Source organism: Acipenser ruthenus, chromosome 5 (assembly GCF_902713425.1).
Source record: "Acipenser ruthenus chromosome 5, fAciRut3.2 maternal haplotype, whole genome shotgun sequence".
Classification (NCBI taxonomy): Eukaryota; Metazoa; Chordata; class Actinopteri; order Acipenseriformes; family Acipenseridae; genus Acipenser; species Acipenser ruthenus.
This window is the reverse complement of record NC_081193.1, coordinates 61,533,999-61,559,855: the sequence shown is the minus strand read 5'-3', so window position 1 is coordinate 61,559,855 and position 25,857 is coordinate 61,533,999.

The following is a 25,857-nucleotide window of genomic DNA, read 5'->3' as shown; positions in this document are numbered from 1 at the left end:
ACAATGAAACACGGTCTCTCTCTGAGCATAGAACGGACAGGAATCAGACACGCCGGGGTTAATAATGCTGATAAAAGCATTGACAGCAACAATCATGTGTAAAACCCTCCACTGCAGATCCCCAGCTCTCTTATTGAGGGGGGGGGGTTATACAAGCTGCTCCAGGCTGGCACTGTACTCTCCTCCTCTTCCAGCTTGGCTCTCCAGGGTGTGTCAGGGAATGTGGTTAGCTGGTTCTGATGTTTAACAAGTACGCAAACTCTGTACAGGGCTTTGCCCTCCATGCTTGAGACAAGCCTCCCACTCAATCCCTCTGCTTCCAGTAGTGGCCCTGGAGGCCCCGCTTCTTCCCTGAAAGCAGGAGACACTCGCAGGCCTGGGAACGGGGGCGGGATGTCAGGGAGGGGGTGTCCCTGGAACAACTCTTTCAGGAGCAGCCGTCCCTCCAGGGACAAAATGGATCTGAGCTGGCTCAAAAACCTCTCCACTCTTCGTACTGAGTGCACTCCCAGCTCAGCACTCAGCCTCTCCGCACTCAGTCAGCAGCCCGGCTGCAGGTCCAGCAGGTGGCGCAGCTTCGTGAGGTGAGCTCTGATTAGCTGGTGGTTCAATGCAGGGGCGTCAGTGCTTGGAGGAACAAGGAGCGGGTTGTTTACAATTGGCTCTTCCAGAAGCCAATGCAAAGTGAGGGCCTCCTCCCCTCTCTCAACCCTCAAAAGGCGCCAGGTCCTCAGCATGCTCCTATAGAAAGTGGGGAGCAATGACAGGTCCACCCGGCTGGAATCCACTAGGAACAGGTGCTTATCCAGCTGTAGCGCTCCTGCTCTCCTCATCAGGGCGCAGGCCAGCAGTCTCCAGGACAGTGAGTCAGATCCATATAGCAGCCACTGGACTGGCTGCAGTCGGAAAGCCGAAACCCGGCTGCTCACATCCATCACACCCTGACCTCCTTTCTCCCGTGGCAGGTACAGCACTCCTTTCCTTAGCCAGTGCAACCCATCCCAGACGAAATCCAGCATCACCTTCTGTACCTCTTCCAGCAGCCCCTGCGGTGGTTCCAAACACACCAGCCAGTACCACAGTGTGGATGCCATCAGGTTGTTAATAATCAGAGCTTTGCCTCTGTAGGAGAGCTGCGGGACCAGCCAGCGCCACCTGCCCAGTCACGCCTTCACTCCCTCCAGCACCCCCTCCCAGTTCTTTATCTCGCTGATGTCGTCCCCCACGTGCACCCCCAAGTACTTGAATCCTCCCCTGCTCCATTGAAGCCCTCCTGGCAGTGCTGGGTGTCCGCAGACCCCCCACTACCCCAGCAGCAGTGCACAGCTTTTATTCCAGTTCACCTTGGCTGAGGACAATGTCTCAAAGTCTACAAGTGTGCTGTGCAGTGTCTTGATGTCCTGCTCCCCCTTGACTATCACAACAAGGTCGTCAGCGTATGGTGACACTGTGACAGGGGGGCCGGGGCAGTGCAGTATAGACAGTCCACTGATCCCTCGACGCAGTTCTTGGAGCAGGGGTTCGATGGCCAGGGAGTACAACATGCCTGACAGTGCGCAGCCCTGTCTAACCCCCCTCTGTACTCTGAAAGGAGCACTCAGCCCACCGTTTGTCTTCGGTACACTGTGAATGTCACGATAGAGCACCTGAGTCATGGCCATGAAGACAGGGCCGAACCCGAAGGCCTGCATGGTCTTCCACAAATACTGGTGCTCAACCCGGTCAAAAGCCTTTTCCTGATCCAGTGAAATCAGACCAGTGTTTAAGCCAAATATCTTGGAGACTTCCAAAATGTCCCGAATCAAAAATATGTTGTCAAAGATTGACCTGCCGGGCACACAGTAGGTCTGGTCTGAGTGTATCACTGAGCCCAGGACATGCCTCAGTCGACTGGCCAGGGTCTTCGACAGCAACATTGTAATCCACACATAACAGCGAGACAGGTCTCCAGTTATTTATCTCACACAGGTCCCCCTTTTTTGGCAGCAGCGTTACCACCACCCTCCTGCAGCTAAGTGGCAGCTCTCCTTTGGCTAGGCTTTCATTGTAAACCGCCAGGAGGCCCTCCCCGAGTTCACTCCAGAACATTCTGTAGAACTCTGTAGGCAGGTCGTCCATGTCAGGGGCTTTCCCGTTGCTCAATCCACTGAGGGCAGTGGAGAGCTCCTGCAGATAGAGTGCTCTCTCCAGCCCCTTCCTCTTCAGGGACCTGTGGCAGACCTTGGTGGAAGCTATGTGTGTGGGCTGTGTCTTCTCCTCCAACCTGACTGGAGAACAGCTCTGTGTAAAACTGCACAGCTCTCCTGCGGATCTCTCCTGGCTCCTGCAGCTCCCTCCCATCCTCCGCACGTAGGCAGTGGATCAGCTTGCTCTGTCCCTGTTTTTTCTCCAGGCTGAAGAAATAGTTGGTTGGGGCATCCACCTGTGATACACTATGGAACCTTGATCTTGTTAACGCTCCCTGTGCTTTTGTGTCCAGCAGGTCAATGAGTAATGCTTTTTTTCCTTTGAGATCCTCAACAAGCCTACTATCTGATGTGGACTCTAGAGCCTGCTGAAGCTCAAGAATGTCCTTCTCCAAAGATCTTATTGACTCATTGATGCCCCTTGTAACACTCACAGTGTACTGCTGACAGAGCTGGCGAATCTGCACCTTCCCCACATCCCACCACTGTGTCTGGGAACTAAAACTGGCCTTTTGCCTTCTCCACTGCTGCCAGAAAAAATTAAAACAGGTTTTAAAATGTGCATCATTGGTTAATAGGGTGTTAAAATGCCAGTATGCACTGCACGTTCTAACTGCCGGAATTAAAACAAAGATACTCCTCCACTTCACATTTAAGAAGGGTATCCTCTAAAACCTTTAAAAATAAAACTCTTTCTTTTCCGTCAGTTGGTGCATAAATGTTAATAAAAACGAGCAAGGTCTTCTCCATTAATGCACGCCCTTTAATAACCTCTTCAACATTCACAGAAATAGGTTTTACATTTTCAGCAAATAAAACAGCAACTCCGGGGCTCAGAGAGGACCCTTGAATGTCACTATAGAGCACCTGAGTCATGGCTCAGACTCCTTGGTGCCGCTACTAGCAGCTAAAACACTCCATCTAGTTGTGGGTCTCCTTTCTTCTACATCTTTCCCTTCAGCCTCTCTCTCCTTTACCCCCGTTCCAACACCTCCAATACCTCCTTCCTCTGCCTCTCTATTACGTTTTTTAGCTACCAATCCTCCGCTTCTTTTCCTTGTCCTCTTTTTTCCTGGGATTTAAAAATCTAGATCCTTTTCTTTTTCAATCTCCATCTGTGCTATCTCCTCCCTGATTTCTCCAATTTCCTTCAAACCCGTCTCTGTTTCCTTGACTGCAGCCCTGCTTCCAGCCTCCTCCCCTCCCTCTGCCTCAATGATATCATCTACCTGCTGTCCTTGGACGTCTTTTCCCCCAATTCAGTTCTGTTTTCCCATCGGCGATGCTAGCAGCCCTTCCCAATCTGTTACTGCCACTGCCTCCCGCTACCTCAGTGTCCGCCTGGGCTATTCCCCTCCTCGGCTGAGGCTGCGGCCAAGTCCGCGCTCTCGCGCTCTCGGTCTCGGCCCTGTCTCACCACCCTTCCCGGCTGCAACCCGCTCCTCCTCCTCCTCCCGCTCCGGACAGTTTTTAACAATGTGCCCCTCACTCCCACACCTGAAGCACTTCATCGACTCCGAAGTTACAAAAAACACGTAATCATGATTCTCAATTTTAAACTTTAAAGAGATGTTTAAGTCATTGTTAATATTATTTAAAATCATGTATACTTGCCTTCGGTATGAGACGATGTGCTTCAGTTGTGGAGCTTTGCACCCCAGAGGAATCCTCTTAATCCTGGACATTACCTGCCCGTATCTCGCCAGTTCCCTCTCCAGAATCTCATTTCGGATAAACGGCGGCACATTCGAAACGGTGATCTTCCGAGACGGGGCTGCTAGAGGCAGCACTGGCGTAAACGTGTTGTTTAACACAACCCCATTCACAACTACTTTCTGTACTAGCTCCATTGTTTTGAGAAAAATGACAATAGCTCCATTCATGCGTGAAGCAGATTTGACATTCTCACATCCAACTATCTCCCCGACTGCCAACACACGCCTCTCCAAGGGGCAGAACTGCGCTGGGGAAATTTTAAGAGAGACTTTTAAGATCCTCTATTAATCGTTTCAATTAAACGGCATTAAAAAAACAAAAAAGGCAAAACACAATCAAGTTACCACATTTTAAACAAATAAAAGGATCATAAAAAAATCAATACATAATAAAAAAACATAAAACTAAACAAACAGTGTTTTCTTTCTGTAAAACCAGATTAATAACAAATGAATAAAAACCATGTAAATCAAAACTAGAAATTAAACTGGAGTTCCCTCTCCTCACTCACAGCACACAAGGCGTCTCCCACACACCACCTCTCCTGGAAGCTCTCCAGATTACTGACCAGTTTAAAATACTCAAACTCTACTCTGATCTGGCTGACCACCACACTGGTCAATCCAGAACCAGAAAGCTGTTTTTTCCTTGTCTTTAAAATAGCCAATTTTGCCTGTTCAAATAAAAAATTAATTAGAACACACCTGTTTTTCATTTTAAAACTGTACATAACTCCAAAAATAAAACGCTCCTTACTAAAAACAACCCCTAAAACATTCATGATTCCCTGCAGTAAATTAAAAAGTGGCCGCTGCCTCTAGCACTCACTGTAAGCATGAAAAATGGTTTCCTCTGCTGAGCAGAAAGCACACTGCTCACTAATACTGGGGTCCACTCTGTGGAGAAACCTGCCCGTGGACACAATACCATGGAGAATCCTCCACTGCAGGTCCCCAACTCTCTTAGTGAGGGGCGGCTTGTACAGCACCCTCCACACCGGCCTGCGCCCCTCCTCTACAGATAAGTGAGCTCTCCATTTGGAATCTACCAGACCCCTTAGCCTATTGTACTCCATAGCTTTAACACACAATGTATATATATTTTTGCTATTCATTGCATGAAAAACAATTTCCTCTACACTATGCATAGTAATGTCCCTCCATTCTCTCCACCCCCTCTCCTCCCTCTCCTACTGCTGGTGACACAATCATCCCAGGGAATAAGGAACACTGTCTCTGCTCTGTGCCTCTGGACAGCTCCTCCCTCAGGACCTCCCTTAGCCATAGGGAGAGGCAGCTCCTCAGCTCAACCATCAGTCTCTCTGTGAGTCTCTCGGAGTGCCAACCCAGCTGTGCAGCTAGCTGGGAGGCAGTTAACCAGCAGGAGAGCTCAAGGTCGAACAGATGGATCATTCTGGTTATACCTGCTTTTAAAAACCTGGCACAAAGCGTCATCGACTGGAGGAACTTAACTGAAAAAAAGTGGATTAAAAAATAGGGGCTCATCAAACAGGGCCTGCCCGGTCAGGGACTCTTCATCCCTTTCCACCCTCACCAGCTGCCAGGCACTTAAAATATTTTGGTAAAAACTAGGAAGTCCTGCTTTACAAAAACTGGTGTTCTCAATTAAAAACAGGTGTTTTCCTAACCCCAGCCCCCTGACTCTATTGAGGAGGAAACAGGCCAGCCTCTTCCAATGAGCCTCCTCCTCAGTGTACAGGAGTCTCTGTACCGCCTGCAGTCTGAAGGCTGCCACCCTGCTGGCAATGCTGACCAGCCCCTGCCCCCCTTCATCACTGGGGAGGTACAGGACTGCCGGCCTCAAACTGTGTCTCTCGTTCCAAAAGAACTCCAGCAGCACTGTGTCTCCCATTCCAAAAGAACTCCAGCAGCACTTTCTGGATCTCCTCTACCAGGCCTGGGGTGGGGTGGGTCCAGGCACATTAGCCTGTGCCACATGCTAGAGACCACCAGATTATTAATGACCAGCACCTGACCCTTGAAGGACAGTTCGGCCAGCAGTCCCTTCCACCTCTGCAGCCGCCCCCTAACCCTGTTTACTCTGACAGAAGATGTTTTCTGGAACTCATTTAGAGTTTGCTGCAGTGCTTGAACATCAGCATCCCCACTCACAAATACAGTCACATCATCTGCATAGGCAGACACTTTCACTGTGGCAGGGGAGGGTGTGGAGGGCGAGGAGGGCACTGTCCATCCAGCCAACCTGCCCCTCAGCTGGTGCATCAGGGGCTCTATAACCAACGAGTACAGCATACCAGACAGGGCACAGCCCTGTCTTATACCCCTGCACACTGGGAAAGGCTGACTCAGCCCATTGTTGATCTTTAAAATACTAAAAATGTTGGAATATAAAAGCTGAATATAAGAGAAAAAAACAGGGCCGAATCCGAAAGCCTCCAGGGTTTTAAGGAGGTAGGTGTGGCCGACTCTATCGAAAGCCTTCTCTTGATCCAGGGAGACCATTCCTACATTAAAATCACAAATATCATTTACAGATAAAAAATCTCTAATAAAAAACAGGTTATCAAAAATGGAGCGACCCGGTATACAATATGTTTGGTCCATATGTACTATAGTTCCAATTACTTTTTAAAATCTGTTTGCGATTGTTTTAGATAAAATCTTTAAATCAGAGCATAAAAGTGACACAGGTCTCCAATTCTTTAGCTGACAAAGGTCTCCCTTCTTTGTCAACAGTGTAATCACTGTCCAGCGGCAGCTGAGAGGCAGTTCCTTGTGGCTGAGGCTCTCTCTCAGAACCTGGAGCAAATCCTCCCCTATTATGTCCCAGAAAGTATTATAAAACTCTGCTGGCAGTCCATCGATCCCTGGAGCCTTTCCGCTGGAGAGCTGCTTGACAGCAGTGGTCAGCTCCTGGTAGGTCAGCGGTGCGTCCAGCTGAGCCTGCTCCTCATCACTGAGGCTGGGTAACCCCTGGAGCAGCTGCTCAGTGTCCTTTAGATTGCACTGTTCTCTATTGTGAAGTTCCTTATAGAAAAGCACCACCTCTTATTTATTTTAAAACAGTAACTGAATCTTTGTCTCTTGAAGCAGCACTGTTTTGCTCTCAGAAAACAAGGAGGCGCTCTGGTCTGAATGAGTTTGAACCTTAAAGTGCTTCTTAATGTCGCTGTCTTCACCCTTCAACACAGCCGTGAGACTTTCACTGATGAGCCACGGAGTGGCTTCTCTACACCTGGAGACGTGTGTCACCGCCAAGCACCGCCTCACTAACTTTCCTAACTGCACTGTGCCCCCTGGTGGCAGTGACCTGTTAGTACTCCCTTAACTTCGTATGCAAACGCTTTCGGATTTCTTCACACAGCTGCTTTGAGCGAGATCCACACGGAGATGGACAGACACGAGGTCCAAATTAAAAGATATACTTTTTATTATTTTAAAAAAATCATTCATTAAATCAAAGGGAGGGCAGCGAACCGATCCTTTGTGATCCAGGAGTAGTGATTTGCGGTATCGTTTCACAGCGACCACAAAAGGCACACATCCACATGGTCACAATGTGCAGCTTCCAAGTTATTACTGCGATACATTTACCAATTAAATGATACAATATCCTGATCGATTCAGCAACGTCACTGACCATCACAGCAATCATTATTCATTCATTGATTCAGCATTGCGGGAGTTATTATTTACAGAGCTTGCAAAGCTGTAGATGGTATAATACATCAATAGAGCATTGTGTTTAATTGAATATTATTTCAGAATGCATATTCTTTATTCAGTGTTGTTCTTTAACCAATTCATGTTCTAGTTTTTGTAATTGTATTTCTACATGGATTTGAGGAGCACAGACCAAACACCCGCGTCACGTGACAAGGGAGAGTGGTGCAGTAGGGTGAACATGTTCTGTTACAATATATTTAATAGTTTTCTAAACATCATTACATTTGTCACTTTAATCATCCTTCGAAAAGTTAAATATGTTTGGAATAACACATTATTATTATTATTATTATTATTATTATTATTATTATTATTATTATTATTATTAAAATAATAATACCTTATCATCAATGCTTGGTTAACATTTTGGGGGTAATTCACAGCACTTATAGTTTATCTAGATAATAACAATAATAGTTATTATAATTATTTTAAATATCAGCCTGTATGAAGTTTAATAATAGAGTACTAGATATAAATATATAAAGACGTGCATGCGCGAGTTGGTCTCATGTCATCTCTTGTAAAATGTCTTCACTCTTAATATCCAGGGATACAGCTGCAAACCTGTGTTTATTAACAAAACGCTTCACGTGCCTCACATATTTTTACAGCTTGTTTTCTGTATGCATAACTTCATAATAAGTCTGCCGTGAATAAAGTCTATTGAATCTTCATGAATTAAAAGGAAAAAGGACCCCTTCCCTGTTAGTGTAAAATTGATTTATTTTGTATTTAAAATGTTTCCGTTCCTTTCCAATATATATTTCCCTCCCAATCATGTCCTGACTATTATTATTATTATTATTATTATTATTATTATTATTATTATTATTATTATTATTATTATTATTATTATCATTATACATCCCGATTGTTTATGCTGAACACATTGGGCCAGTCCACTTTTATAACTGCCTTCACACTCTGAGGGGGGCAGAGCTAGGATAGAAAAGCCAGAAAAATTGAATCATTCTCTCAGTAAATCTGTGTTTAAAAGTGTAGAGAGGTTTTCTCATATCACTGGCGTCAAAGAATGCCACCTCCCCCCCCCCCGTCACAGTCCAGCTGAACTCTGATCTTCTGGGGTTTCTTCTCCACAGTGAGTCGTGTCCGTGATGAGGTCCCTGCGCTGTACTGATCCCCACCCTCCAGGGCTATAACCCAGTATCCTGCTTCTGGGTTCAGAGGGATGCTCCCTTTCCTCTGGCTGGACTCTTTAGTTACACCCAGAAACCAGTAAGTATTGCTCCCCACTTCCACGTCCCAGCAGTGTTTCCCGGAAGTGAACCCCTCAGAGCTCAGCACACAACCATAGGTATCAAACCGCTCTGGGTTGTCAGGAAGCTGCTGTCTCTCATAGCTGCATCTCACACTTGTTAGATCCTCAGACAGTATCAGATCAGGGTGTGATGTGTTGGGATCCAGAGTCACTGGACAGGGTTAGAAATGAGAACATCTACCTGCAAGCATTTTAATAAATCACATGCTAAGAATTGTATATTTTTCTTCATAATACACCATCTCAAATATTATTATTCAATACCAAACATAACTTTTAAAAAAAGAAATCCCCTTAAAAATATCAAAGCAACAGCATCTGAACCTGTTAAAATCAGATCCATTCACAGCATGTGTAAACCCAGCCCTGATTGGCTGAGAGGATGTACAGTATATAAATGCTGAACTGATATCCGGCTGGATGATTTGAGTAGAACTCTGGCTCCGGAACTCTGGTCAGTGAGAATTGTAGCTGCTTACATAGTTCTATCACAGAGCTCTAGAACAGAACACTGTGACACTGCCCAGCACTAACATTCTTAGAGCTCTGGGAGCATTCCAAGACAATGGGCTGAACTCAGAGAAGTCTGTGTTGTACTGCAGTGATTACTTTACAAGGAGTTTTAATGCAGATCAACATGGGATCAGAAAGCCTTTTGCTCTCTTGGACTGCTCTACCAGCTCACCTCAATACTATGAGCAGCTCACAATGTTTAATATTGAACTGAGAGATGATCTCTCTGATGGATACAAGTGTATTTGCTACAGGTGTGTACATTTCATTGTGTATTATTATTGATTGTAGAGAGCTGTATCTTGCTGCTTACACACATTCTGGATTGTAGTTATATGCACCCCCCCCCCCCCCCCCCCTCCTTTGTGATGCTCCGCACAGGACTCACTGTATTGAACAATCCCCAGCATCTTCTCCCACACTTTGTACTTCAGAGAGCCCAGGTGCTCGGCTACATCTATCAACGCTCCTGAAACACACTGTGGATCCTGCACTTGGCTCTGCAATCATATTCAGGAGTTAGTGCTGCTCTGTGTTTACATTCAATACAATACAAGAGAGGAAGACAGGCCACATCTTACACACCTTCTCTGTGTGTCTTTTTACTTCTGAAACAAGCAAGGACATTAATTGAGACATTATTAAAACACAAATACCACTTTGATAGAAAACAGCAGCACCGCTGTCCAGCTTTACATTTTGAACTCAGTGTTTATCCATTAACATATTCTCTGGAGCACCAAACCAATGAAACCCCTCTGCTGGTTTGTGTGGCTGGAGGTGGGGCATTTGCTGCCTGTCTTAAGATGTCTTCAGCTTCCATCTCCTCTTCTATCACTCTGATCATGAATGAAAGGGATGAGATTTCTCTTGTAAGTTTTACAGTCTTCTCTTTCATGATTCTTCCCTTTTGTTCCTCTTCCCTCCTCAGTGCAGCTATCCTGGCCTTTTCTTCCTCTTGTAGAAACCGGTGAAGTTTCTCAAACTCCTCCTTTATCAGCCTCTCTGTTTGCTGGGCTTGTTTCTATACAAGAAAAGGATCAGTTTAGAGTTAGTTTGGGTGTCCAGTGAAAATGTATGTTGTGTATTGTTTCAATCACTAATCTAGTTCTCTTACCTTGATGTGCTCTGCTGTTTTATCACATTCATTTTTAACTTTATTAAAGGTTTTCAGTTTGTCCTGCAAGGGCTTCAGCGCAGTCTTGAGTTCACCCTGAAATGCAATGAAACCCAGAGCTTGCACATCACTGTGAACACATGCCTGGCTAGTAGCAATATGAATGCAGTGTGTGAGAAATCCCCTCAGCACTGGGGTTGCCACTGGGGGCTCTCAGAGCAGCAAACCCCCCGCTCTGGAGATTTGTGACACATCAATAAAGATTTGAGTGACTGGCAGATTCAAACGAGCTTCCGATATTGAATCCCAATCACAGACCTATCAGCCTGAGCTTCTAAACATTTCAAATCCTGGAAGCAGGGCCGGATTGAGGGGGGGGGTTAAAATAAATACAAAAATAAAAATGGCTATTTTACAGTTTAGAATCCAATCCACTTGCCCCGTGATCGAAGAATCAACAACAAGTGGGACACAATCATGAAGTGGAACGAAATTTATTGGATATTTCAAACTTTTTTAACAAATAAAAAACTGAAAAATTGGGCGTGCAAAATTATTCAGCCCCTTTACTTTCAGTGCAGCAAACTCTCTCCAGAAGTTCAGTGAGGATCTCTGAATGATCCAATGTTGACCTAAATGACTAATGATGATAAATAGAATCCACCTGTGTGTAATCAAGTCTCCGTATAAATGCACCTGCACTGTGATAGTCTCAGAGGTCCGTTTAAAGCGCAGAGAGCATCATGAAGAACAAGGAACACACCAGGCAGGTCCGAGATACTGTTGTGGAGAAGTTTAACGCCGGAATTGGATACAAAAAGATTTCCCAAGCTTTAAACATCCCAAGGAGCACTGTGCAAGCGATAATATTGAAATGGAAGGAGTATCAGACCACTGCAAATCTACCAAGACCTGTCCGTCCCTCTAAACTTTCAGCTCATACAAGGAGAAGACTGATCAGAGATGCAGCCAAGAGGCCCATGATCACTCTGGATGAACTGCAGAGATCTACAGCTGAGGTGGGAGACTCTGTCCATAGGACAACAATCAGTCGTATACTGCACAAATCTGGCCTTTATGGAAGAGTGGCAAGAAGAAAGCCATTTCTTAAAGATATCCATAAAAAGTGTCGTTTACAGTTTGCCACAAGCCACCTGGGAGACACACCAAACATGTGGAAGAAGGTGCTCTGGTCAGATGAAACCAAAATCGAACTTTTTGGCAACAATGCAAAACGTTATGTTTGGCGTAAAAGCAACACAGCTCATCACCCTGAACACACCATCCCCACTGTCAAACATGGTGGTAGCAGCATCATGGTTTGGGCCTGCTTTTCTTCAGCAGGGACAGGGAAGATGGTTAAAATTGATGGGAAGATGGATGGAGCCAAATACAGGACCATTCTGGAAGAAAACCTGATGGAGTCTGCAAAAGACCTGAGACTGGGACGGAGATTTGTCTTCCAACAAGACAATGATCCAAAACATAAAGCAAAATCTACAATGGAATGGTTCACAAATAAACATATCCAGGTGTTAGAATGGCCAAGTCAAAGTCCAGACCTGAATCCAATCGAGAATCTGTGGAAAGAACTGAAAACTGCTGTTCACAAATGCTCTCCATCCAACCTCACTGAGCTCGAGCTGTTTTGCAAGGAGGAATGGGCAAAAATTTCAGTCTCTCGATGTGCAAAACTGATAGAGACATACCCCAAGCGACTTACAGCTGTAATCGCAGCAAAAGGTGGCGCTACAAAGTATTAACTTAAGGGGGCTGAATAATTTTGCACGTCCAATTTTTCAGTTTTTTATTTGTTAAAAAAGTTTGAAATATCCAATAAATTTCGTTCCACTTCATGATTGTGTCCCACTTGTTGTTGATTCTTCACAAAAAATTACAGTTTCATATCTTTATGTTTGAAGCCTGAAATGTGGCAAAAGGTCGCAAAGTTCAAGGGGGCCGAATACTTTCGCAAGGCACTGTATATATATATATATATATATATATATATATATATATATTAGTCAAAAGTTTACGTACCCCAATGGATTTCTATTACACGAGAGTAGATGTTAAAACTTCAAGCTGATTTGAACTAATGTGATCCATCTTTGTCTCCATCCATTTGCGTTTCCTTCCATATGATGATGTAGGTATCCTTCTGCCTGGTGTTGATGGCTGAAGTGTAATGCTGGTTCCAGGGATCATCTTATTTTTGCCTCCCTAGCGCATCAGCACACACAATGGCTGCGATACTGACTCTGGGGATCAACCACAGTGCGGTCTCCCCAGCGCATCAGCATGACAACCGTCTGGATTGAGCTAAGTAGGGTACATCTCTGGTGTCTTCAAGCGGGCACCTTCCATCCTCGGTGTTTCGTCGACTAGCCCACGAGACCTCAAGAGGGCTCGACGGTGATTCTGGCGTCCCAGCATCACTCCCCTCCGTCCCCCACTGAACTCAGCCCAGCTTACTTACCCGTACATCAGCGTTTCTTTCTTTCTATTGTGCTTGAGATCCCCAGCCAGAATCTTTCCATCTCAACCACAGCCAGTTGCTTCTCCTCTCTGCTTCTTCAGATAAGTTCTTCACTGTGCGACGCAATTCTTGGCCACTGAATCCGACGTCTCTGAGAAACCGGGTTGTAAAGTGTACCACAAATCCTCGACAACCCACTTCCACTGGGTAAACCCGGACTCTCCATCCTCGCTGTTCCGCTTCAGTAGCTAGTTGAGCATACCGCAGTTTCTTCCTCTCATACGCCTCATCTACAGCATCCTCCCATGGCACTGTTAACTCTACCAGGTGAACAAGGCATGCTGATCCAGACCACAAGACAATATCTGGTTGAAGGTTAGTGGTGGCAATCTCAGGTGGAAAAATAAGATTTCGAAGTTGGTTCGGAGGATTTCGATACCAGTGACAGTGATGTTGACTTATCACTCAGCGATGATGATGAAGAGGATGTGGAGCCAAGAACAGCAGGGGACTGGGTGTTTATTACTGATCCCTACGATGATGCCAGTCCTCCATCATTTGATTTTGCACCTGTTTACACAGATTTGCATTCTCCATTGGAGTGCTTTTTGGCTTTTTTTCCCGAAAAGCTAATCACTTACCTTTGTGACTGTACAAACAAAAGAGTACGCAGCTACTTTACAGGTAAGCCAGCTGCAAACAGGAAGGTGTTTAGTTTGAAATGGCAGTGCTTTGACGAAATATTATCAAAACAATACTGGGGGGTACAAGGCAACGAAGCAGGCAGGTGTCTGCAGCAGCCAGATCCATCAAAATGCCTGGGCAAAGTAGCCCTGTACACGCATCTGTGACTATCCCTCCAACACAAGAGGCCTCAAAAAAGGTGCAGGGTCTGCTACGAAAATGAAAACAAAAGAAAGGACACAAGAAAAATGTGCAGTGGTTGCACCCCTGGTTCTGTTGTATTGAACATTTCAATAAATGGCACAGAGCACGTCGATAATGGCACACTGTGGCAAAGTGATAAGTGATACGTGCAGGTGCACGGGTAATGCAGTGCAGTTATGAAACATAGAGAGTTATAATCCAGTTGGAAACAGTTTTTAATTGTATCCGGTTCTGGTGACCAAACAATAAACCTCAGGCAATACACTCCAATGTTACAGTCCAAATAATAAAGACACGTTATCCACCCCACAATAATACAATATATGGTCACTGCTACTGGAAGACTCATCTTTGCAAATCCAGTCTGCAAATGTCCGTCTCTGTACAGTGCTCCCTCGCTATAAGGCTCTCAGTTATAACGTGCCTCTGATATAACGCTCCTACAGCATGTCCCCCAATTCCCTATACTAGTGATTCATGCAATATTTCTACAGTACATACAGTACCGGTGTTTTTAAAACTATAAATAACTTCTCGGTCTAACTTCTGTTTCTGTCTCTCCCTTTTGATACAGTATTTGAACTGAAGAAATGTTGCACTGGCACTTTATAACACAGACATCTAATTCATCATTTCTTTTATAACTAAATAAATATTAGGCCTATTACATGGTTATCTTTCCAAATGTATTTACTTTTTTTCTGCGAGAGGAGCTGCAGCTTTCTCCGGAAGACGAGATGCGTCAGCTTCATTTCAGCCCCGCTCCGGCAGCCGAACTTGGGGCGAGCCCATTCCATCTTCCTCTTTCCCGAGCCGCTCTCCTTCTCGCACTTGGTTTGCTTGTCTGTCACTTCAAACTGAACTCCCGACCACCATTTACCAGGCTATTTATAGTTTAAAAACTGCTAATTAAAATGATCCATGAGTGGGAATGTTACCTTTTTTTGTAAAAAATATAGCGTTGATTACATGGTGCTTTATGCATGGTTAATTCACGGAAAGTTACATCTTTGCTTCACTATATATGCATTATAGAGAGGGAGTTATTTTATTTTGTATTTGTCAGATGTGTGTTATGTGTCGCGCAGAACCCCCACCCCCTCCCCCGTTTATAATGCTCTTCGGTTGCAATGCTCATATTGTGTGTCCCCCGAGACCCGCGTTACAGCAAGGGAGCACTGTAATTCCAAACACTGCTTTGCTGTCATGCATCTTCTGCGATCCATTTTCAATGTGTATTGGGATAACAATGAACTTCTTTGAAAAACAAGTGACTTATATAGTAACTAGAGTGCATCTAAAACATAGATGATAGACTATCACACAGACAGACAGGACAGCCAGGCTCTGTCAGCTGTCAAGGCTGATTGATGAGCTATCAGGAGGCTCATTGTAAAATTAATCTGATTAAATCAAACTGTCTTGAACTGTCAGAACTAATGACTTGAATTGACTTGAGCCAGATAGGTCTGATGATGTATTCGAAACAGCTGGCTAAGTCAGGGCAAGAAGCACAGACTACCCCATGCACTATATACTTAACAAGCATGTTGCTTTATTGCTCAATGGATTTCATACATTCCAGATCTCAGTTAGGACCTCCATTTTTGTAGGAAGTATTAACAATTAAATACATTTACAATACCCAATCAAGAGTAACTAGGTGACATGTGTAATGGTTTTAATTAATTTGCACTCTTAATTATGAATTACTTCCAACCAAGCTCAAGATCCGGAAAGTGAAACACAGTCAAACAATAACAACACAACATGGTTATATAGTCTATACATTTTATCAAAGTGAGTTCAGTAATACAGTACAAAAGTAACAAAGTTAATTAGTGTCAAAATTAGCAATGGATAATATTCTGTTAATATGTGACATGTTAATTATAAGTAAAAGCAAGCATTCATCTACATTTTATATTTGCCTTTCTATAATAATAGCACGATTCTGAAATCAATAATCAAATAGCATGAATAAAGCATGTAAAAAGGATAACTGTTTGAATATATATGAGTATATATGAGTCAGGAAACTGATCAAAATACAAACTTAGTAAATTCTAATTATCAGGATATTACAAAATCGTTAGCAATCTGTTGTTTAATTTATATATATATATATATATATATATATATATATATATATATATATATATATATATATATATATATATATACAGTAATGTGCAAAAGTTTTAGGCAGGTGTGAAAAAATGCTGTAAAGTAAGAATGTGTTCAAAAATAGACATGTTAATAGTTTATATTTATCAATTAACAAAATGCAAAGTGAGTGAACAGAAGAAAAATCTACATCAAATCCATATTTGGTGTGACCACCCTTTACCTTCAAAACAGCATCAATTCTTCTAGGTACACTTGCACAAAGTCAGGGATTTTGTAGGCATATAGTCAGGTGTATGATTAAACAATTATACGAAACAGGTGCTAATGATCATCAATTCAATATGTAGGTTGAAACACAATCATTAACTGAAACAGAAACAGCTGTGTAGGAGGAATAAAACTGGGTGAGGAACAGCCAAACTCAGCTAACAAGGTGAGGTTGCTGAAGACAGTTTACTGTCAAAAGTCATACACCATGGCAAGACTGAGCACAGCAACAAGACACAAGGTAGTTATACTGCATCAGCAAGGTCTCTCCCAGGCAGAAATTTCAAGGCAGACAGGGGTTTCCAGATGTGCTGTCCAAGCTCTTTTGAAGAAGCACAAAGAAACGGGCAACGTTGAGGACCGTAGACGCAGTGGTCGGCCAAGGAAACTTACTGCAGCAGATGAAAGACACATCATGCTTACTTCCCTTTGCAATCGGAAGATGTCCAGCAGTGCCATCAGCTCAGAATTGGCAGAAAACAGTGGGACCCTGGTACACCCATCTACTGCCCGGAGAAGTCTGGTCAGAAGTGGCCTTCATGGAAGACTTGCGGCCAAAAAGCCATACCTCCGACGTGGAAACAAGGCCAAGCGACTCAACTATGCACGAAAACACAGGAACTGGGGTGCAGAAAAATGGCAGCAGGTGCTCTGGACTGATGAGTCAAAATTTGAAATATTTGGCTGTAGCAGAAGGCAGTTTGTTCGCCGAAGGGCTGGAGAGCGGTACACGAATGAGTGTCTGCAGGCAACAGTGAAGCATGGTGGAGGTTCCTTGCAAGTTTGGGGCTGCATTTCTGCAAATGGAGTTGGGGATTTGGTCAGAATTAATGGTCTCCTCAATGCTGAGAAGTACAGGCAGATACTTATCCATCATGCAATACCATCAGGGAGGCATCTGATTGGCCCCAAATTTATTCTGCAGCATGACAACGACCCCAAACATACAGCGAAAATCATTAAGAACTATCTTCAGCGTAAAGAAGAACAAGGAGTCCTGGAAGTGATGGTATGGCCCCCACAGAGCCCAGATCTCAACATCATCGAGTCTGTCTGGGATTACATGAAGAGAGAGAAGCAACTGAGGCTTCTTAAATCCACAGAAGAACTGTGGTTAGTTCTCCAAGATGTTTGGGCCAACCTACCTGCCGAGTTCCTTCAAAAACTGTGTGCAAGTGTACCTAGAAGAATTGATGCCTTTTTGAAGGCAAAGGGTGGTCACACCAAATATTGATTTGATGTAGATTTTTCTTCTGTTCACTCACTTTGCATTTTGTTAATTGATAAATATAAACTATTAACATGTCTATTTTTGAAAGCATTCTTACTTTACAGCATTTTTTCACACCTGCCTAAAACTTTTGCACAGTACTGTATATATATATATATATATATATATATATATATATATATATATAAAAGTGCTTTGTGATGGTGGTCCACTATGAAAGGCACTATATAAAAGAAAGATTGATTGATTGATTGCTATATCCCTTGATTAGAATTCATGGCACCTAAACTTAACACCCATTAGATTCGTTCTTATTCATTCTGTATTTATTCCAGTACCAATTACCCAGTTAAGTAGATTAATTCAATTATTTTCACTCTGTCTGACTGTTAAATTATTTCCATCAGCTATTCCACTTGCCCGTGGTTTCTGCAGTACAGTGACTTATGGCCCACCCTGTTATACTTTATAACTGTCTGCTTATATATAGATGTGTTTGTCTGTATTTCTGGTTAGGCAAACTCAGTCTCGCTCCGTATATAGGAAATCTTGCTGTAAATTTGGCCAGTGCCAGCAGGCCAAATCAGTTCATTCATTTATTTGTTCAACGTCTGTTGACCTTTCCTCTTTCTTCGATGGCTATCTAGTTGGTCAGGTTCTCTTTATGTCCTTTTTGTATTGTTTAGGTTTCTCACAATTTTAACCAGTCTGGGGTGTTGCGGTTGAATATCCTTGGGAGCTCTCTGCTCTTCTGACTTTGCTTGTTAGATGTTGATAGCACGCTGTCACAAAGACGGCCGGAGTGGGTGGCGTCAGACCAGAAGCAGGAAATAAATAAACAGAGAGATGGGGTTTTGGTAAAGCTGAGCGCGTGATTGCGCTCAGCATTTAATAATTAAACAGAACAGAACGGAAAATAATAGGTTTTAACACAAAAACACGGGACACGGCACTTGCGCCAAAATAAATAGACAAACAAAACGTACTAAACACTTAACAAACGGTGCACGGAGCGACAAACAAACACGGTGAGTACAAACACTTCTAGATTATCATTATTTTACTTTACGTTCTCCTTCTCCTCACCCGTTCTCCACTCTCGAACACCCAACCCCCGAGTGAAAGAAATGTGCATCTATATATACTATTGTGCTGGGATTCAATTACTAATTAATTATTCACTTGAATCCCAGCACGTGAATTAATTCTGTGCAACCCCGTGCTCACATATTACATTTAACCAGCACGTGAAGTGATTTGTGCCCTCCTCGTGCCTAAATACAAATCTACACTTTTTAAATACACGTGAAACACAGACCCGTTTATATCCCGTGTACCAATCTATACACCAACATTTAACACACGCACGCAACATACAACACATAATAAGCACACAGGGGCGGGGCACATTGCCACACACGCTCATTTTTTTCGACTGACTATATCATTTACTGGAACAAAGACCAGGTTCTTACTTAATTAGAATTACTCTCTTGCATCCGACCTTGAGAGCCAGGTGCATCCATACTTGCTATCTCTTACTTATTCCAGGCTCAGGAATTCAGAAGGGCCTGTCTTCCCCCAGAACAGAATCAGATTTGCTATAGTGACCAGGGGCTTACTTCTTTCCAAGCTACACTGTTACAAACTCCTCAAATGTATTTCTCATGCTAGATCATTACAGCAAAGTTTAACCATTTAAATACTCTTATGGTCCTACACACCAATATTACAGCAAAATCAGTGTTTTTCAGCCATAAAGTGGGACTTTAGTGACCACTAAAAATGTGCCGTATGTAAAGAATGGTTTTCACCTGCCGTTCTGCACCTGCTATCAAATTAGCACTTTGCCATCATTAATCCATTTAAATTATATTGAAATGTATTCAAATAAAGAAAAGAGCATGGAATTTGGCAGGGTTCTGGAATATTAAGCAGACACAAACATTATAATGAGATGTAAGGATTTTGCCTTGCACTTGCTGACCCTCCAAAAACTTTACACCTCTTCTGACAAGGTTCAAACCATTGTAGAAGCGAGTAATTAAGAGCTGTATAAAACTACACACCTTTAGAGACCTGTCATTGGCCTCAGCATGGCTGCTGTGGTACACTTCCTGATGTGACGACACTTGGCTTTTGTTGAGCACAGTCAGAAAACCTTCGGAGGAGAAGGGCAAGACGGAGAAAACCCTGCATATTCAAACCCAGGGTCACTTTTTCTGGGATGGCGTAGGATGCGTTGGTAAGGCATTATCATCTCACTCCACAGGTCGTCCTAGACCTAATAGCTGAATTTCACCTTTTCATCTCCTGGTTGACTGTCCTCCTGGTAACACCAACAACATTGACTTCCTTCACTATAGAGGACCATATGGCCTCTTAGTGGCAAAACTGATGTTGGCTGAGGCTTTTCCAAATACAGTAATCCATCACATATCTGACTGCGGTGGGACCAGAGTAAGGGCGGATATGTAAAAAGTCAGGTGAATGAATCCTGTTTTAAATACCATTATACACAGCTGTAACAATTAGTATATTCACACAATTATTGTTTTGAGATTCAGCTTACATTAGGGAGCTCCCCTAAATACCTTATTTAGAAAGATACTGGGTATTAATGCTTGTGACAGGGTAGCCATGTGCCTAGTGGGTGCGTGCATTTGCTACTAAGTGACAGGCAGGAGATTGAGAAGGAGGTTGAAGTTGATACAGAATTTATTTACATATCAATACACTGAACAGCTCACGTGACACTACCAGCAATGGCAGCGCACGGAGCACATACAACCCAGTGTACGAAAACTTTGGTAGGATCTACAATTTCTGAACTAATCTTCTCTGTTCAATAATAAACTAACATTGCTGAATAAACTAATTGCATGGTGGATAAGCATTTTTGGGTGTTGAGTCATTTGCATTGCTCTTAAGCTTACATAGGCCGCAGTGCAAAATAATTGCCTGGCCGCTAGGCAATCTGGATTTTGCAGCCGCAATTGATTGCACTGCACCTATCCTTACATCAGCCCCTTAATGTCTACCAGAATGCAATGCACTGGAGGGAAGTGTTTTGAAAATCTGTTAGATAATATAAAAACAAATTAATCATACATGAATTTCAATTGATGTCCCACAGGCTAAAATGTATTCACTTATGTCATAATAATACAAATGATATTAAATAATATGCCTGTTTGGAAATAATACCAAACAGGCATATTTGGAAGTTAATTGGCAAATGGTTTTGTTTTCAGATGTGAATGTTCTACTGCTAATTTTCTCTATCAGCATGTCTAAGGAACATGATAGTTGCGTGGATTTGTAATTTGGTACTTGTAATAGCGTGCTAAAACCATCAGCTTAGATAAGAAGATAGGTCCAATAATATAAAATAGTTCCAGGTAGCTACAGTACAGGCAGACACCAGGAAATAGTTTTGGAAGGCAAATAACAATCTGTATAATACAAATATGCAGTGCAAATATATAGCAAAAGTAATATGTTTGTAGGGTTATTTACTGTTTAATACTATCTCTGCTTTTCCTACAATTACTGGTAGTTTATAACTGTAGAATGTTCAAATGGTGACTTGATTGAACCAAAGGGAGACTGTAATTGCTGTTTTTTTGTAAAATATATTTACATGCACTAAATGTATTTGTATTGGATGTACCGGATATTGGAGGTAGTTTTTGAATTAATGGTTGTTTTTCAGCTGAAGCTTACTTATTTTTTTCACATAAGCTCTACATGCTGATAAAACCTGATAAAACACCAATTGTGCCCATAGTTCTTTAAAAATACTGTAATTCGTTTTTGACTACGTCATTCCTTCCTTATGTAAAAGGAAAGTCAAGAAACAGGATAAAATGTACCAACTTATTGAAGAGAATATTCGTTAACAAAATTAATTTCTTGAAAGCAAGCCCTGCATTAAGTGTTTTGAGCAAGCAAAGACAGGTGCATAGGATTCAATAAAAAATACTTTCTTTATTTTTAAACATCATACATTTAAGGACAGTTAACTGGTTAACTTGAATGGTCGCTCTTGACAGTCATCTGATTTGGTGGAGTTCTTTCAAAATGGTTACTTGGATCAATGCAGACTTCTGCAGAATCAGCTCTGGTTTTAATACAGTTCTAATGAACCATTGACCCATTGATAGAATTGTTAATTTATGTTTAGCTCCTGATGCATTTATTTAATTAACCCTTAATTGCAAATCTTATGGGAGATCTGTAGAACTGTTAATTGAAGTTTTAATACAACATTGCAGTTGTTTTGCTAACTTTAAAAGTAATTTCTATTTTTCAGAGAAATTGACAAATATAACATTGTTCAGGGGGGTAAATAAGGTCACTGGTCAACAATATTACATTTACAAAAAGAGTGCTTTTTTATAAAGTGACATTACTTGAACCGCTTTACATTGCCACCATTTATCTCAAGGAGGGATTCCATCACTGAGATAACATGACTATATTAAAGCTGCTTATCCATATTGCAAGTCATTTTCACTCACAATGGACAAGGCAGCATGTCTGACAGACTTTGATAGTAAGCTGACAGGCACTTGGTTGGCAGGTGTTGTTGATGATTACTAATGTTTCACGAGAAACAGTCCCAAAAGTGAGAACTCTACATTCCAAATCTATAGACTTTGCTGAAAATGTACAGCCACATTTCCCTAAAGAAAATTAGAGGGGTAATCATTGAGGAGTTGTCCTGTATTCTTACTGAACTGCTTAAACACATTTCAAGACTTGTCACATTCAATCCCTGGAGTACCCCTGTGTATCTTTACCAAACTTTCCTTCTGCTCTTTGAAGTTGTTTTCTATTTTTTCTTGATGCATCTGGCAAGTTTGATTACATTTACGCTGCAAGAATCCACCTGCATCTAAAGCTATTTTTGTTTTTACCTGTTATGTGGGAACCAAGAGGAATATTTTCATGACGTAAAATGAATGAGAGAGACTGGGATGCAATGCTACCCCAGGTTATTGTGTGGTTTCTCTAATGTTTACCAAAATAGTTTTTGTGCAATACTTTGGCAGCATATCAGAAAAATAACAATTACAACATCTGAACTACATATTTTTAATTTATAGAATTTACCAAACTTTACTAAATAAAAAATGTGTTACATCAAAAGTGGCACTTTAGAATGGGCTTGTTACTAAAACCTCATAATGTGAGTGCTTACTTAAACCACTGTGACCAATTCTTCACCATTCTAAAAAATTGCAAACATGATTGCACAATAAAGCTAAGCAAAAATGCTTTAGTATACATGAATAAGTTCATCGTTTTCATTAATTTGAAATGACCAATTCAAATATCTCCTTACTGCTGCAACCCACTTACCAATAAGTATGAAAGATCAATGGGCGACCCCTGTTCCTGTTGTCAAGTTATTGACCTCACCAGCCAAACCTAAGCTAATGATACTACTGTACCAACCTACTGAACCCTGTAGGCAAGGGCCTGGGATATCTCCTGGACTCGTAGCCTGACCTTACCAGTACAGGTCACAGAAGCATGATCAGATTAACTCTCCCAGATGGTTTTCCTTCCAAATCCTGAAGGACTGCAAAAGGCCAATGCAGAAAAAAGTCCACAGCCAAGAGCCTGTGGCAGGACTGAGGCCCTGCACATCTAAGTAATGTTTTTGTTTTGTTTGTAAAGAAAATGTTTTTAATTTGAAAGTTTTTGCAAAATAAAATTTGTATTAGGTATGGCAGGGCTGGGAGGTTATTTGTTCTTTCTCAGCAAGCTGAGGGTGAATTGGCTGGAAATCCTCACGACTGTGTATGAACCAGGGTGAGCAAACAAAGAAACCACTTGTGATCACGTGTGTGTTCACCAGGATCTGAGTGCTCAGAATAGGGTTTCATTTAGGGGATTTTAATCCCACCAGAGTTTATTTTAGTTGTGTAAGGAGAAGGTTCCTGGAGCGAGACCTCCCTTTTAGTGGGAGCAGCATTGAGCCACTGGACTGCAAACGTTTGTTTTGAGATGTTTTACCCACAGTTTTGTTTTGACATTTTTGTAAATGTTTATGTACATGTGTGTGTATGTCCTCCCACACTACTGACACCATTGCTGGTACCCTAGTGGCAGCCACCTACCACTGCAACTGCCTATTAATTGTTTAATAAAACCTGGATGTCTGAGTGGCGTTTCAACGTCAACCTCTATCTCTCTTGTCAATCAGCGGATACCCACACTCATAACAGAACACCGCTGTTATAATCCCCAACTTGACTCAAGCAGAATTAGAACCACTCTCACATGGCTACCCCTGCACTCCAAGCGGCAGTGCTTTTACTAGAGGGACATGGGAGCGGTTTAGAGCTATAATTATGATTCATAATAAATATATCAAAGATATCCTTACTTTTTACGTGGAATTCAGATGGTGACCTAAGTTACTGGTAATTGAAACCTAAAAACTGTGAGGTATTATATGCGATTAGTTTATAACCCGACTTGATTCCCACTGGTGAGCCGTTAACAGATTGTGGGGGTGGAGGGAGTGGTTAAACACTTCTATTATAGAACCTTCGCCTGGTACCAATAGTATCATAACACATTGTTTGGAACCTTAATAACCAAATCCCTCAGAGTGTTGTAAAGTTGCAGTAAATCCAAAAATACTCATTTATGATTGTGGCGGAGTCTCCTGCCCCTTCGTTTATTATTTGTATTATTATTATGATTTATGTGTTTATATATATTATATATGCCGGTGAAAAGCAGTGCTATTTTGTATTTGTTATTGTTTATAGTTTAAAATACCTTGTGAGACTGCGTGACTGTCGGCTAGTAATTGTTGAATTGGCTGACAGTCACGCAACTTTAGTAAACCCGTGCTGAATGAGACCGAGGGGTTAACAAGATAATTAATAGCTAGTTAATCCCTCGGTCATGACTATAAAAACCTGCAGCTTTGGCTGCAACGGGTGGAGTGTGTTCAAGAGTGGAGAACGAGTGTGGAGTAGGAGGTAAAATAATAAGAGAACTGATAACTGCTAACCGTGTTGGGTCTTGTGACAGAGAAAGAATTCGAACTGTAAATCTCCCTCCAGACCAAAAAAGGCGCTGGGTAAGGTTGATCGTATGCTTCCTCCTAGATGGACTGCCTTGACGGTAGGTGGAAACCGGAAGGTGACTATATTAGGGGGAGCGTGTAGTTGCATGTACCTGGAAGGATTCCATTGCAATCAGCTGCGGGGCGGGCCCCTATTGGAGAAACCATGGCTACAGGTTGCTTGCAAGGAGGAGGTTCTGGGTACAAAGGGAAAGCAGCTACGTTAGTACGGCCCCTTGCGCTGATGACGATATTCAGCCGGAGCCTGTGTGTTTGTTGTTGTTTTGTTTTGTCGTTATCAGAGTGAGAGTCGGGAGCTGCAGCCGCGGAGCCAGCACTAGACCCGGAGCACTAGACGGGGCATGTCCCTCACAGCACAGCACAGCACAGCACAGCACCAGCACAGCACCAGCACCCACCACGACCCCGGAGAAAGAGCACAGTTTCATGCATGGAGGATTGTGGTTTAGGAGTGTTATTATTTTGTTGTTCAGGACTGTAAACCTGCCGTGTTCCCCCAATACCATCGCTGGTAAAGGGGTGGTTTATTATTATTATTAATTTTGTCATTTATTGAAATAAAACAGAGACGTTTTGGGAGAACTCTTGTCTGGACATTGCCTTATATTTGCACCACTCACATCCTGTTCACAAGTGGTGTCAGAAACGGGATTTTACAATGGACCCTGCAGCACTGAACACTATGATGGAGGCTCAGGCACGGAGGCATGAAGAGACCTTGGCAGCGGTGATGGAAAGGGTGAATGCCATGTTCCTCACGGCCAACCAGAGGAGGGAACCAGTGGCTGAACCAGCAGTGGCGCCTCCGAAACCTAAAGTGGTGAAGATGTCGCTGGAGGATGATCCCGAGGCCTATTTAACATCCTTTGAAAGGCAGACGACAGCAGCCCTATGGCCTCGGGAGTGGTGGGCTACCCAGCTGGGACCCAATCTGATCGGGGAAGCCCAGGCAGCCTACCATGCTTTAACCCATGAATAAGCCATGGATTATGATCTGGTAAAAAAAGCCATCCTTCAGTGACTGGACATCACGGAGGAGACGCACTGCCGGTGGTTCCGGGAGTACCAACACCCCGAAGGAGTCCGACCCCGAGTAACGGCCCAGCAGCTGGTGGACCAAGTGACGCGGTGGCTCTGCCCTGGTGAACGCACAGCAGAGGAGGTGACTGAGATTGTCACCTTTGAACAATTTATACAATTGCTGGGGCTAGAGGCCAGTAATTGTGT